This window comes from Melospiza melodia, chromosome 27 (genome assembly GCF_035770615.1).
Source record: "Melospiza melodia melodia isolate bMelMel2 chromosome 27, bMelMel2.pri, whole genome shotgun sequence".
Classification (NCBI taxonomy): Eukaryota; Metazoa; Chordata; class Aves; order Passeriformes; family Passerellidae; genus Melospiza; species Melospiza melodia.
In genome coordinates this window covers 1,522,116-1,535,395 of record NC_086220.1, presented here as the reverse complement: position 1 = coordinate 1,535,395, position 13,280 = coordinate 1,522,116, and positions in this window count along the sequence as shown.

The window sequence follows — 13,280 nt, the reverse complement described above, 5'->3', positions numbered from 1 at the left end:
GCAGATTGCAGGAGCCACTTGGTAATATCAAATCAGCCCAACTTGGCACTGGTGCCACCATGGGTCCGGTAACCATCCTGCCTATCGTAGCTTTTCAGGAGCCAGCCGGTCACTCCCAGCCATAGGCCCCCAGACACAAACCTCGGCCCGTTTCCCTGGCAAACAAAAGTAAGCTGCCCCGCTTCTGGATGGCAGATTGCAGGAGCCACTTTGCACCATTAAACTAGCCTGACTTGGCACTGGTGCCACGTCTGGTCCTGGGACCATGCTGCGTATCGTGGATTCTAAGGAGCCAGCCGGCCACTCCCAGCCACAGTCCCCCAAACACAAACAACGGCGCTTTTCCCTGGAAAACAAAACTCGCCTGCCAACTTTTTGATGGCAGATTGCAGGAGCCACTTGGTACTATCAAACCAGCCCAACTTGGCACTGGTGCCAGCATGGGTCTGGTCACCATCCTGCCTATTGTAGCTTTTCAGGAGCCAGCCGGTCACTCCCAGCCATAGGCCCCCAGACACAAACCTCGGCCCGTTTCCCTGGCAAACAAAAGTAACCTGCCCCGCTTCTGGATGGCAGATTGCTGGAACCACTTGGTACTATCAAACCAGCCCGACTTGGCACTGGTGCCACCTTGGCTCTGGGAACCATGTTGCGTATCGTGGATTCTAAGGAGCCAGCCGGCCACTCCCAGCCACAGGCCCCCAAACACAAACAACGGCACTTTTCCCTGGAAAACAAAACTCGCCTGCCAACTTTTTGATGGCAGATTGCAGGAGCCACTTGGTACTATCAAATGTGCCCAACTTGGCACTGGTGCCAGCATGGGTCTGGTCACCATCCTGCCTATCGTAGCTTTTCAGGAGCCAGCCGGTCACTCCCCGCCATAGGCCCCCAGACACAAACCTCGGCCCGTTTCCCTGGCAAACAAAATTAAGCTGCCCCGCTACTGGATGGCAGATTGCTGGAACCACTTGGTACTATCAAACCAGCCCGACTTGGCACTGGTGCCACCTTGGGTCTGGGAACCATCCTGCGTATCGTGGATTCTAATTAGGCAGCCGGCCACTCCCAGCCACAAACCACCAAACACAAACAACGGCGCTTTTCCCTGGTAAACAAAAGTCGCCTGCCAACATTTTGATGGCAGATCGTAGGAGACACTTGGTACTATCAAATCAGCCCAACTTGGCACTGGTGCCAGCATGCGTCTGGAAACCATCCTGCCTATCGTAGCTTTTCAGGAGCCAGCCGGTCACTCCCAGCCATAGGCCCCCAGACAAAAACCTCGGCCCGTTTCCCTGGCAAACAAAAGTAAGCTACCCCGCTTCTGGTTGGCAGATTGCAGGAGCCATTTTGCACCATCAAACTAGCCTGACTTGGCACTGGTGCCACCTCTGGTCTGGGAACCATCCTGCGTATCGTGGATTCTAAGGAGCCAGCCGGCCACTCCCAGCCACAGGCCCCCAAACACAAACAACGGCGCTTTTCCCTGGAAAACAAAACTCGCCTGCCAACATTTTGATGGCAGATTGCAGGAGCCACTTGGTACTATCAAACCAGCCAAATTGGCACTGCTATCACCATGGGTCTGGTCACCATCCTGCCTATCGTAGCTTTTCAGGAGCCAGCCGGTCACTCCCAGCCATAGGCCCCCAGACACAAACCTCGGCCGATTCCCTGGCAAACAAAAGTAAGCTGCCCCGCTTCTGGATGGCAGATTGCAGGAACCACTTGGTAGTATCAAACCAGCCCGACTTGGCACTGGTGCCACCTCTGGTCTGGGAACCATCCTGCGTATCGTGGATTCTAAGGAGCCAGCCGGCCACTCCCAGCCACAGGCCCCCAAACACAAACAACGGCGCTTTTCCCTGGAAAACAAAACTCGCCTGCCAACTTTTTGATGGCAGATTACCGGAGCCCCTTGGTACTATCAAACCAGCCCAACTTGGCACTGGGGCCACCTTGGGTCTGGGAACCATGCTGCGTATCGTGGATTCTAAGGAGCCAGCCGGCCACTCCCAGCCACAGGCCCCCAAACAAAAACAACGGCGCTTTTTCCTGGAAAACAACACTCGCCTGCCAACATTTTGATGGCAGATTGCAGGAGCCACTTGGTACTATCAAATCAGCCCAACTTGGCACTGGTGCCACCATGGGTCTGGTAACCATCCTGCCTATCGTAGCTTTTCAGGAGCCAGCCGGTCACTCCCAGCCATAGGCCCCCAGACAAAAACCTCGGCCCGTTTCCCTGGCAAACAAAAGTAAGCTACCCCGCTTCTGGATGGCAGATTGCAGGAGCCACTTTGCACCATCAAACCAGCCCGACTTGGCACTGGTGCCACCTCTGGTCTGGGAACCATCCTGCGTATCGTGGATTCTAATTAGGCAGCCGGCCACTCCCAGCCACAGGCCCCCAAACACAAACAACGGCGCTTTTCCCTGGAAAACAAAACTCGCCTGCCAACTTTTTGATGGCAGATTGCAGGAGCCACTTGGTACTATCAAACCAGCCCAACTTGGCACTGGTGCCAGCATGGGTCTGGTCACCATCCTGCCTATCGTAGCTTTTCAGGAGCCAGCCGGTCACTCCCAGCCATAGGCCCCCAGACACAAACCTCGGCCCGTTTCCCTGGCAAACAAAAGTAACCTGCCCCACTTCTGGATGGCAGATTGCTGGAACCACTTGGTACTATCAAACCAGCCCGACTTGGCACTGGTGCCACCTTGGCTCTGGGAACCATGTTGCGTATCGTGGATTCTAAGGAGCCAGCCGGCCACTCCCAGCCATAGGCCCCCAAACACAAACAACGGCGCTTTACCCTGGAAAACAAAACTCGCCTGCCAACTTTTTGATGGCAGATTGTAGGAGCCACTTGCTACTATCAAATCAGCCCAACTTGGCACTGCTGCCACCACGGGTCTGGAAACCATCCTGCCTATCGTAGCTTTTCAGGAGCCAGCCGGTCACTCCCAGCCATAGGCCCCCAGACAAAAACCTCGGCCCGTTTCCCTGGCACACAAAAGTAAGCTACCCCGCTTCTGGTTGGCAGATTGCAGGAGCCAATTGGTAGTATCAAACCAGCCCAACTTGGCACTGGTGCCACCTTGGCTCTGTGAACCATGCTGCGTATCGTGGATTCTAAGGAGCCAGCTGGCCACTCCCAGCCACAGGCCCCCAAACACAAACAACGGCACTTTTCCCTGGAAAACAAAACTCGCCTGCCAACTTTTTGATGGCAGATTGCAGGAGCCACTTGGTACTATCAAATCAGCCCAACTTGGCACTGGTGCCACCATGGGTCTGGTAACCATCCTGCCTATCGTAGCTTTTCAGGAGCCAGCCGGTCACTCCCAGCCCTAGGCCCCCAGACAAAAACCTCGGCCCGTTTCCCTGGCAAACAAAAGTAAGCTACCCCGCTTCTGGATGGCAGATTGCTGGAACCACTTGGTACTATCAAACCAGCCCGACTTGGCAGTGGTGCCACCTTGGGTCAGGGAACCATGCTGCGTATCGTGGATTCTAAGGAGCCAGCCGGCCACTCCCAGCCACAAACCACCAAACACAAACAACGGCGCTTTTCCCTGGAAAACAAAACTCGCCTGCCAACATTTTGATGGCAGATTTCAGGAGCCACTTGGTACTATCAAATCAGCCCAACTTGGCACTGGTGCCACCATGGGTCTGGTAACCATCCTGCCTATCGTAGCTTTTCAGGAGCCAGCCGGTCACTCCCAGCCATAGGCCCCCAGACAAAAACCTCGGCCCATTTCCCTGGCAAACAAAAGTAAGCTACCCCGCTTCTGGATGGCAGATTGCAGGAGCCACTTTGCACCATCAAACCAGCCCGACTTGGCACTGGTGCCACCTCTGGTCTGGGAACCATCCTGCGTATCGTGGATTCTAATTAGGCAGCCGGCCACTCCCAGCCACAGGCCCCCAAACACAAACAACGGCGCTTTTCCCTGGAAAACAAAACTCGCCTGCCAACTTTTTGATGGCAGATTGCAGGAGCCACTTGGTACTATCAAATCAGCCCAACTTGGCACTGGTGCCACCATGGGTCCGTTAACAATCCTGCCTATCGTAGCTTTTCAGGAGCCAGCCGGTCACTCCCAGCCATAGGCCCCCAGACACAAACCTCGGCCCGTTTCCCTGGCAAACAAAAGTAACCTGCCCCGCTTCTGGATGGCAGATTGCTGGAACCACTTGGTACTATCAAACCAGCCCGACTTGGCACTGGTGCCACCTTGGCTCTGGGAACCATGTTGCGTATCGTGGATTCTAAGGAGCCAGCCGGCCACTCCCAGCCATAGGCCCCCAAACACAAACAACGGCGCTTTACCCTGGAAAACAAAACTCGCCTGCCAACTTTTTGATGGCAGATTGTAGGAGCCACTTGCTACTATCAAATCAGCCCAACTTGGCACTGCTGCCACCATGGGTCTGGAAACCATCCTGCCTATCGTAGCTTTTCAGGAGCCAGCCGGTCACTCCCAGCCATAGGCCCCCAGACAAAAACCTCGGCCCGTTTCCCTGGCACACAAAAGTAAGCTACCCCGCTTCTGGTTGGCAGATTGCAGGAGCCAATTGGTAGTATCAAACCAGCCCAACTTGGCACGGGTGCCACCTTGGCTCTGTGAACCATGCTGCGTATCGTGGATTCTAAGGAGCCAGCTGGCCACTCCCAGCCACAGGCCCCCAAACACAAACAACGGCACTTTTCCCTGGAAAACAAAACTCGCCTGCCAACTTTTTGATGGCAGATTGCAGGAGCCACTTGGTACTATCAAATCAGCCCAACTTGGCACTGGTGCCACCATTGGTCTGGTAACCATCCTGCCTATCGTAGCTTTTCAGGAGCCAGCCGGTCACTCCCAGCCCTAGGCCCCCAGACAAAAACCTCGGCCCGTTTCACTGGCAAACAAAAGTAAGCTACCCCGCTTCTGGATGGCAGATTGCTGGAACCACTTGGTACTATCAAACCAGCCCGACTTGGCAGTGGTGCCACCTTGGGTCAGGGAACCATGCTGCGTATCGTGGATTCTAAGGAGCCAGCCGGCCACTCCCAGCCACAAACCACCAAACACAAACAACGGCGCTTTTCCCTGGAAAACAAAACTCGCCTGCCAACATTTTGATGGCAGATTTTAGGAGCCGCTTGGTAATGTCAAATAAGCCCAACTTGGCATTGGTGCCAGCATGGGTCTGGAAACCATCCTGCCTATCGTAGGTTTTCAGGAGCCAGCCGGTCACTCCCAGCCATCGGCCCCCAGAAAAAAACTCGGCCCGTTTCCCTGGCACACAAAAGTAAGCTACCCCGCTTCTGATTGGCAGATTGCAGGAGCCACTTTGCACCATCAAACTAGCCCGACTTGGCACTGGTGCCACCTCTGGTCTGGGAACCGTCCTGCGTATCGTGGATTCTAAGGAGCCAGCCGGCCACTCCCAGCCACAGGCCCCCAAACACAAACAACGGCACTTTTCCCTGGAAAACAAAACTCGCCTGCCAACTTTTTGATGGCAGATTGCAGGAGCCACTTGGTACTATCAAACCAGCCCAACTTGGCACTGGTGCCACCATGGGTCTGGTCACCATCCTGCCTATCGTAGCTTTTCAGGAGCCAGCCGGTCACTCACAGCCATAGGCCCCGAGACACAAACCTCGGCCCGTTTCCCTGGCAAAGAAAGTAAGCTGCCCCGCTACTGGATGGCAGATTGCAGGAGCCACTTTGCACCATCAAACCAGCCCGACTTGGGACTGGTGCCACCTTGGGTCTGGGAACCATGCTGCGTATCGTGGATTCTAAGGAGCCAGCTGGCCACACCCAGCCACATTCCGCCAAACACAAACAACGGTGCTTTTCCCTGGAAAACAAAACTCGCCTGCCAACTTTTTGATGGCAGATTGCAGGAAAGACTTGGAACTATCAAACCAGCCCAACTTGGCACTGGTGCCACCTTGGCTCTAGGAACCATGCTGCGTAACGTAGATTCTAAGACGCCAGGGGGCCACTCCCAGCCACAGGCCCCCAAACACAAACAACGGCGCTTTTCCCTGGAAAACAAAACTCGCCTGCCAACTTTTTGATGGCAGATTGCAGGAGACACTTGGTACTATCAAATCAGCCCAACTTGGCACTGGTGCCACCATGGGTCTCGTCACCATCCTGCCTATCGTAGCTTTTCAGGAGCCAGCCGGTCACTCCCAGCCATAGGCCCCCTGACACAAGCCTCGGCTCGTTACCCTGGCAAAAAAAAGTAAGCTGCCCCGCTTCTGGATGGCAGATTGCAGGTATCACTTAGCAGTATCAAACCAGCCCGACTTGGAATTGGTGCCACCTTGGGTCTGGGAACCATGCTGCGTATCGTGGATTCTAAGGAGCCAGCCGGCCACTCCCAGCCACAGGCCCCCAAACACAAACAACGGCGCTTTTCCCTGGAAAACAAAACTCGCCTGCCAACTTTTTGATGGCAGATTGCAGGAGCCACTTGGTACTATCAAATCAGCCCAACTTGGCACTGGTGCCACCATGGGTCTGGTAACCATCCTGCCTATCGTAGCTTTTCAGGAGCCAGCCGGTCACTCCCAGCCCTAGGCCCCCAGACAAAAACCTCGGCCCGTTTCCCTGGCAAACAAAAGTAAGCTACCCCGCTTCTGGATGGCAGATTGCTGGAACCACTTGGTACTATCAAACCAGCCCGACTTGGCAGTGGTGCCACCTTGGGTCAGGGAACCATGCTGCGTATCGTGGATTCTAAGGAGCCAGCCGGCCACTCCCAGCCACAAACCACCAAACACAAACAACGGCGCTTTTCCCTGGAAAACAAAACTCGCCTGCCAACATTTTGATGGCAGATTGTAGGAGCCGCTTGGTACTGTCAAATAAGCCCAACTTGGCATTGGTGCCAGCATGGGTCTGGAAACCATCCTGCCTATCGTAGGTTTTCAGGAGCCAGCCGGTCACTCCCAGCCATCGGCCCCCAGAAAAAAACCTCGGCCCGTTTCCCTGGCACACAAAAGTAAGCTACCCCGCTTCTGATTGGCAGATTGCAGGAGCCACTTTGCACCATCAAACTAGCCCGACTTGGCACTGGTGCCACCTCTGGTCTGGGAACCGTCCTGCGTATCGTGGATTCTAAGGAGCCAGCCGGCCACTCCCAGCCACAGGCCCCCAAACACAAACAACGGCACTTTTCCCTGGAAAACAAAACTCGCCTGCCAACTTTTTGATGGCAGATTGCAGGAGCCACTTGGTACTATCAAACCAGCCCAACTTGGCACTGGTGCCACCATGGGTCTGGTCACCATCCTGCCTATCGTAGCTTTTCAGGAGCCAGCCGGTCACTCACAGCCATAGGCCCCGAGACACAAACCTCGGCCCGTTTCCCTGGCAAAGAAAGTAAGCTGCCCCGCTACTGGATGGCAGATTGCAGGAGCCACTTTGCACCATCAAACCAGCCCGACTTGGCACTGGTGCCACCTTGGGTCTGGGAACCATGCTGCGTATCGTGGATTCTAAGGAGCCAGCTGGCCACACCCAGCCACATTCCGCCAAACACAAACAACGGTGCTTTTCCCTGGAAAACAAAACTCGCCTGCCAACTTTTTGATGGCAGATTGCAGGAAAGACTTGGAACTATCAAACCAGCCCAACTTGGCACTGGTGCCACCATGGATCCCCTCACCATCCTGCCTATCGTAGCTTTTCAGGAGCCAGCCGGTCACTCCCAGCCATAGGCCCCCAGACACAAGACTCGGCTCGTTACCCTGGCAAACAAAAGTAAGCTGCCCCGCTTCTGGATGGCAGATTGCAGGTATCACTTAGCAGTATCAAACCAGCCCGACTTGGAACTGGTGCCACCTTGGGTCTGGGAACCATGCTGCGTATCGTGGATTCTAAGGAGCCAGCCGGCCACTCCCAGCCACAGGCCCCCAAACACAAACAACGGCGCTTTTCCCTGGAAAACAAAACTCGCCTGCCAACTTTTTGATGGCAGATTGTAGGAGCCACTTGGTACTACCAAATCAGCCCAACTTGGCACTGGTGCCAGCATGCGTCTGGAAACCATCCTGCCTATCGTAGCTTTTCAGGAGCCAGCCGGTCACTCCCAGCCATAGGTCCCCAGACACAAACCTCGGCCCATTTCCCTGGCAAACAAAAGTAAGCTGCCCCGCTTCTGGATGGCAGATTGCAGGAACCACTTGGTAGTATCAAACCAGCCCGACTTGGCACTGGTGCCACCTCTGGTCTGGGAACCATCCTGCGTATCGTGGATTCTAAGGAGCCAGCCGGCCACTCCCAGCCACAGGCCCCCAAACACAAACAACGGCGCTTTTCCCTGGAAAACAAAAGTCGCCTGCCAACATTTTGATGGCAGATCGTAGGAGCCACTTGGTACTATCAAATCAGCCCAACTTGGCACTGGTGCCAGCATGCGTCTGGAAACCATCCTGCCTATCGTAGCTTTTCAGGAGCCAGCCGGTCACTCCCAGCCATAGGCCCCCAGACAAAAACCTCGGCCCGTTTCCCTGGCAAACAAAAGTAAGCTACCCCGCTTCTGGTTGGCAGATTGCAGGAGCCATTTTGCACCATCAAACTAGCCTGACTTGGCACTGGTGCCACCTCTGGTCTGGGAACCATCCTGCGTATCGTGGATTCTAAGGAGCCAGCCGGCCACTCCCAGCCACAGGCCCCCAAACACAAACAACGGCGCTTTTCCCTGGAAAACAAAACTCGCCTGCCAACATTTTGATGGCAGATTGCAGGAGCCACTTGGTACTATCAAACCAGCCAAATTGGCACTGCTATCACCATGGGTCTGGTCACCATCCTGCCTATCGTAGCTTTTCAGGAGCCAGCCGGTCACTCCCAGCCATAGGCCCCGAGACACAAACCTCGGCCGATTCCCTGGCAAACAAAAGTAAGCTGCCCCGCTTCTGGATGGCAGATTGCAGGAACCACTTGGTAGTATCAAACCAGCCCGACTTGGCACTGGTGCCACCTCTGGTCTGGGAACCATCCTGCGTATCGTGGATTCTAAGGAGCCAGCCGGCCACTCCCAGCCACAGGCTCCCAAACACAAACAACGGCGCTTTTCCCTGGAAAACAAAACTCGCCTGCCAACTTTTTGATGGCAGATTACCGGAGCCCCTTGGTACTATCAAACCAGCCCAACTTGGCACTGGTGCCACCTTGGCTCTGGGAACTATGCTGCGTAACGTAGATTCTAAGACGCCATGGGGCCACTCCCAGCCACCGGCCCCCAAACACAAACAACGGCGCTTTTCCCTGGAAAACAAAACTCGCCTGCCAACTTTTTGATGGCAGATTGCAGGAGCCACTTGGTACTATCAAACCAGCCCAACTTGGCACTGGTGCCACCATGGGTCTGGTAACCATCCTGCATATCGTAGCTTTTCAGGAGCCAGCCGGTCACTCCCAGCCATAGGCCCCCAGACACAAACCTCGGCTCGTTACCCTGGCAAACAAAAGTAAGCTGCCCCGCTTCTGGATGGCAGATTGCAGGTACCACTTAGCAGTATCAAACCAGCCCGACTTGGCACTGGTGCCACCTTGGGTCTGGGAACCATGCTGCGTATCGTGGATTCTAAGGAGCCAGCCGGCCACTCCCAGCCACAGGCCCCCAAACACAAACAACGGCGCTTTTTCCTGGAAAACAAAACTCGCCTGCCAACATTTTGATGGCAGATTGCAGGAGCCACTTGGTACTATCAAATCAGCCCAACTTGGCACTGGTGCCACCATGGGTCTGGTAACCATCCTGCCTATCGTAGCTTTTCAGGAGCCAGCCGGTCACTCCCAGCCATAGGCCCCCAGACAAAAACCTCGGCCCTTTTCCCTGGCAAACAAAAGTAAGCTACCCCGCTTCTGGATGGCAGATTGCAGGAGCCACTTTGCACCATCAAACCAGCCCGACTTGGCACTGGTGCCACCTCTGGTCTGGGAACCATCCTGCGTATCGTGGATTCTAATTAGGCAGCCGGCCACTCCCAGCCACAGGCCCCCAAACACAAACAACGGCGCTTTTCCCTGGAAAACAAAACTCGCCTGCCAACTTTTTGATGGCAGATTGCAGGAGCCACTTGGTACTATCAAACCAGCCCAACTTGGCACTGGTGCCAGCATGGGTCTGGTCACCATCCTGCCTATCGTAGCTTTTCAGGAGCCAGCCGGTCACTCCCAGCCATAGGCCCCCAGACACAAACCTCGGCCCGTTTCCCTGGCAAACAAAAGTAACCTGCCCCGCTTCTGGATGGCAGATTGCTGGAACCACTTGGTACTATCAAACCAGCCCGACTTGGCACTGGTGCCACCTTGGCTCTGTGAACCATGCTGCGTATCGTGGATTCTAAGGAGCCAGCTGGCCACTCCCAGCCACAGGCCCCCAAACACAAACAACGGCACTTTTCCCTGGAAAACAAAACTCGCCTGCCAACTTTTTGATGGCAGATTGCAGGAGCCACTTGGTACTATCAAATCAGCCCAACTTGGCACTGGTGCCACCATGGGTCTGGTAACCATCCTGCCTATCGTAGCTTTTCAGGAGCCAGCCGGTCACTCCCAGCCCTAGGCCCCCAGACAAAAACCTCGGCCCGTTTCCCTGGCAAACAAAAGTAAGCTACCCCGCTTCTGGATGGCAGATTGCTGGAACCACTTGGTACTATCAAACAAGCCCGACTTGGCAGTGGTGCCACCTTGGGTCAGGGAACCATGCTGCGTATCGTGGATTCTAAGGAGCCAGCCGGCCACTCCCAGCCACAAACCACCAAACACAAACAACGGCGCTTTTCCCTGGAAAACAAAACTCGCCTGCCAACATTTTGATGGCAGATTTCAGGAGCCACTTGGTACTATCAAATCAGCCCAACTTGGCACTGGTGCCACCATGGGTCTGGTAACCATCCTGCCTATCGTAGCTTTTCAGGAGCCAGCCGGTCACTCCCAGCCATAGGCCCCCAGACAAAAACCTCGGCCCGTTTCCCTGGCAAACAAAAGTAAGCTACCCCGCTTCTGGATGGCAGATTGCAGGAGCCACTTTGCACCATCAAACCAGCCCGACTTGGCACTGGTGCCACCTCTGGTCTGGGAACCATCCTGCGTATCGTGGATTCTAATTAGGCAGCCGGCCACTCCCAGCCACAGGCCCCCAAACACAAACAACGGCGCTTTTCCCTGGAAAACAAAACTCGCCTGCCAACTTTTTGATGGCAGATTGCAGGAGCCACTTGGTACTATCAAATCAGCCCAACTTGGCACTGGTGCCACCATGGGTCCGTTAACCATCCTGCCTATCGTAGCTTTTCAGGAGCCAGCCGGTCACTCCCAGCCATAGGCCCCCAGACACAAACCTCGGCCCGTTTCCCTGGCAAACAAAAGTAACCTGCCCCGCTTCTGGATGGCAGATTGCTGGAACCACTTGGTACTATCAAACCAGCCCGACTTGGCACTGGTGCCACCTTGGCTCTGGGAACCATGTTGCGTATCGTGGATTCTAAGGAGCCAGCCGGCCACTCCCAGCCATAGGCCCCCAAACACAAACAACGGCGCTTTACCCTGGAAAACAAAACTCGCCTGCCAACTTTTTGATGGCAGATTGTAGGAGCCACTTGCTACTATCAAATCAGCCCAACTTGGCACTGCTGCCACCATGGGTCTGGAAACCATCCTGCCTATCGTAGCTTTTCAGGAGCCAGCCGGTCACTCCCAGCCATAGGCCCCCAGACAAAAACCTCGGCCCGTTTCCCTGGCACACAAAAGTAAGCTACCCAGCTTCTGGTTGGCAGATTGCAGGAGCCAATTGGTAGTATCAAACCAGCCCAACTTGGCACGGGTGCCACCTTGGCTCTGTGAACCATGCTGCGTATCGTGGATTCTAAGGAGCCAGCTGGCCACTCCCAGCCACAGGCCCCCAAACACAAACAACGGCACTTTTCCCTGGAAAACAAAACTCGCCTGCCAACTTTTTGATGGCAGATTGCAGGAGCCACTTGGTACTATCAAATCAGCCCAACTTGGCACTGGTGCCACCATGGGTCTGGTAACCATCCTGCCTATCGTAGCTTTTCAGGAGCCAGCCGGTCACTCCCAGCCCTAGGCCCCCAGACAAAAACCTCGGCCCGTTTCACTGGCAAACAAAAGTAAGCTACCCCGCTTCTGGATGGCAGATTGCTGGAACCACTTGGTACTATCAAACCAGCCCGACTTGGCAGTGGTGCCACCTTGGGTCAGGGAACCATGCTGCGTATCGTGGATTCTAAGGAGCCAGCCGGCCACTCCCAGCCACAAACCACCAAACACAAACAACGGCGCTTTTCCCTGGAAAACAAAACTCGCCTGCCAACATTTTGATGGCAGATTGTAGGAGCCGCTTGGTAATGTCAAATAAGCCCAACTTGGCATTGGTGCCAGCATGGGTCTGGAAACCATCCTGCCTATCGTAGGTTTTCAGGAGCCAGCCGATCACTCCCAGCCATCGGCCCCCAGAAAAAACCTCGGCCCGTTTCCCTGGCACACAAAAGTAAGCTACCCCGCTTCTGATTGGCAGATTGCAGGAGCCACTTTGCACCATCAAACTAGCCCGACTCGGCACTGGTGCCACCTCTGGTCTGGGAACCGTCCTGCGTATCGTGGATTCTAAGGAGCCAGCCGGCCACTCCCAGCCACAGGCCCCCAAACACAAACAACGGTGCTTTTCCCTGGAAAACAAAACTCGCCTGCCAACTTTTTGATGGCAGATTGCAGGAAAGACTTGGAACTATCAAACCAGCCCAACTTGGCACTGGTGCCACCTTGGCTCTAGGAACCATGCTGCGTAACGTAGATTCTAAGACGCCAGGGGGCCACTCCCAGCCACAGGCCCCCAAACACAAACAACGGCGCTTTTCCCTGGAAAACAAAACTCGCCTGCCAACTTTTTGATGGCAGATTGCAGGAGCCACTTGGTACTATCAAACCAGCCCAACTTGGCACTGGTGCCACCATGGGTCTGGTCACCATCCTGCCTATCGTAGCTTTTCAGGAGCCAGCCGGTCACTCACAGCCATAGGCCCCGAGACACAAACCTCGGCCCGTTTCCCTGGCAAAGAAAGTAAGCTGCCCCGCTACTGGATGGCAGATTGCAGGAGCCACTTTGCACCATCAAACCAGCCCGACTTGGCACTGGTGCCACCTTGGGTCTGGGAACCATGCTGCGTATCGTGGATTCTAAGGAGCCAGCTGGCCACACCCAGCCACATTCCGCCAAACACAAACAACGG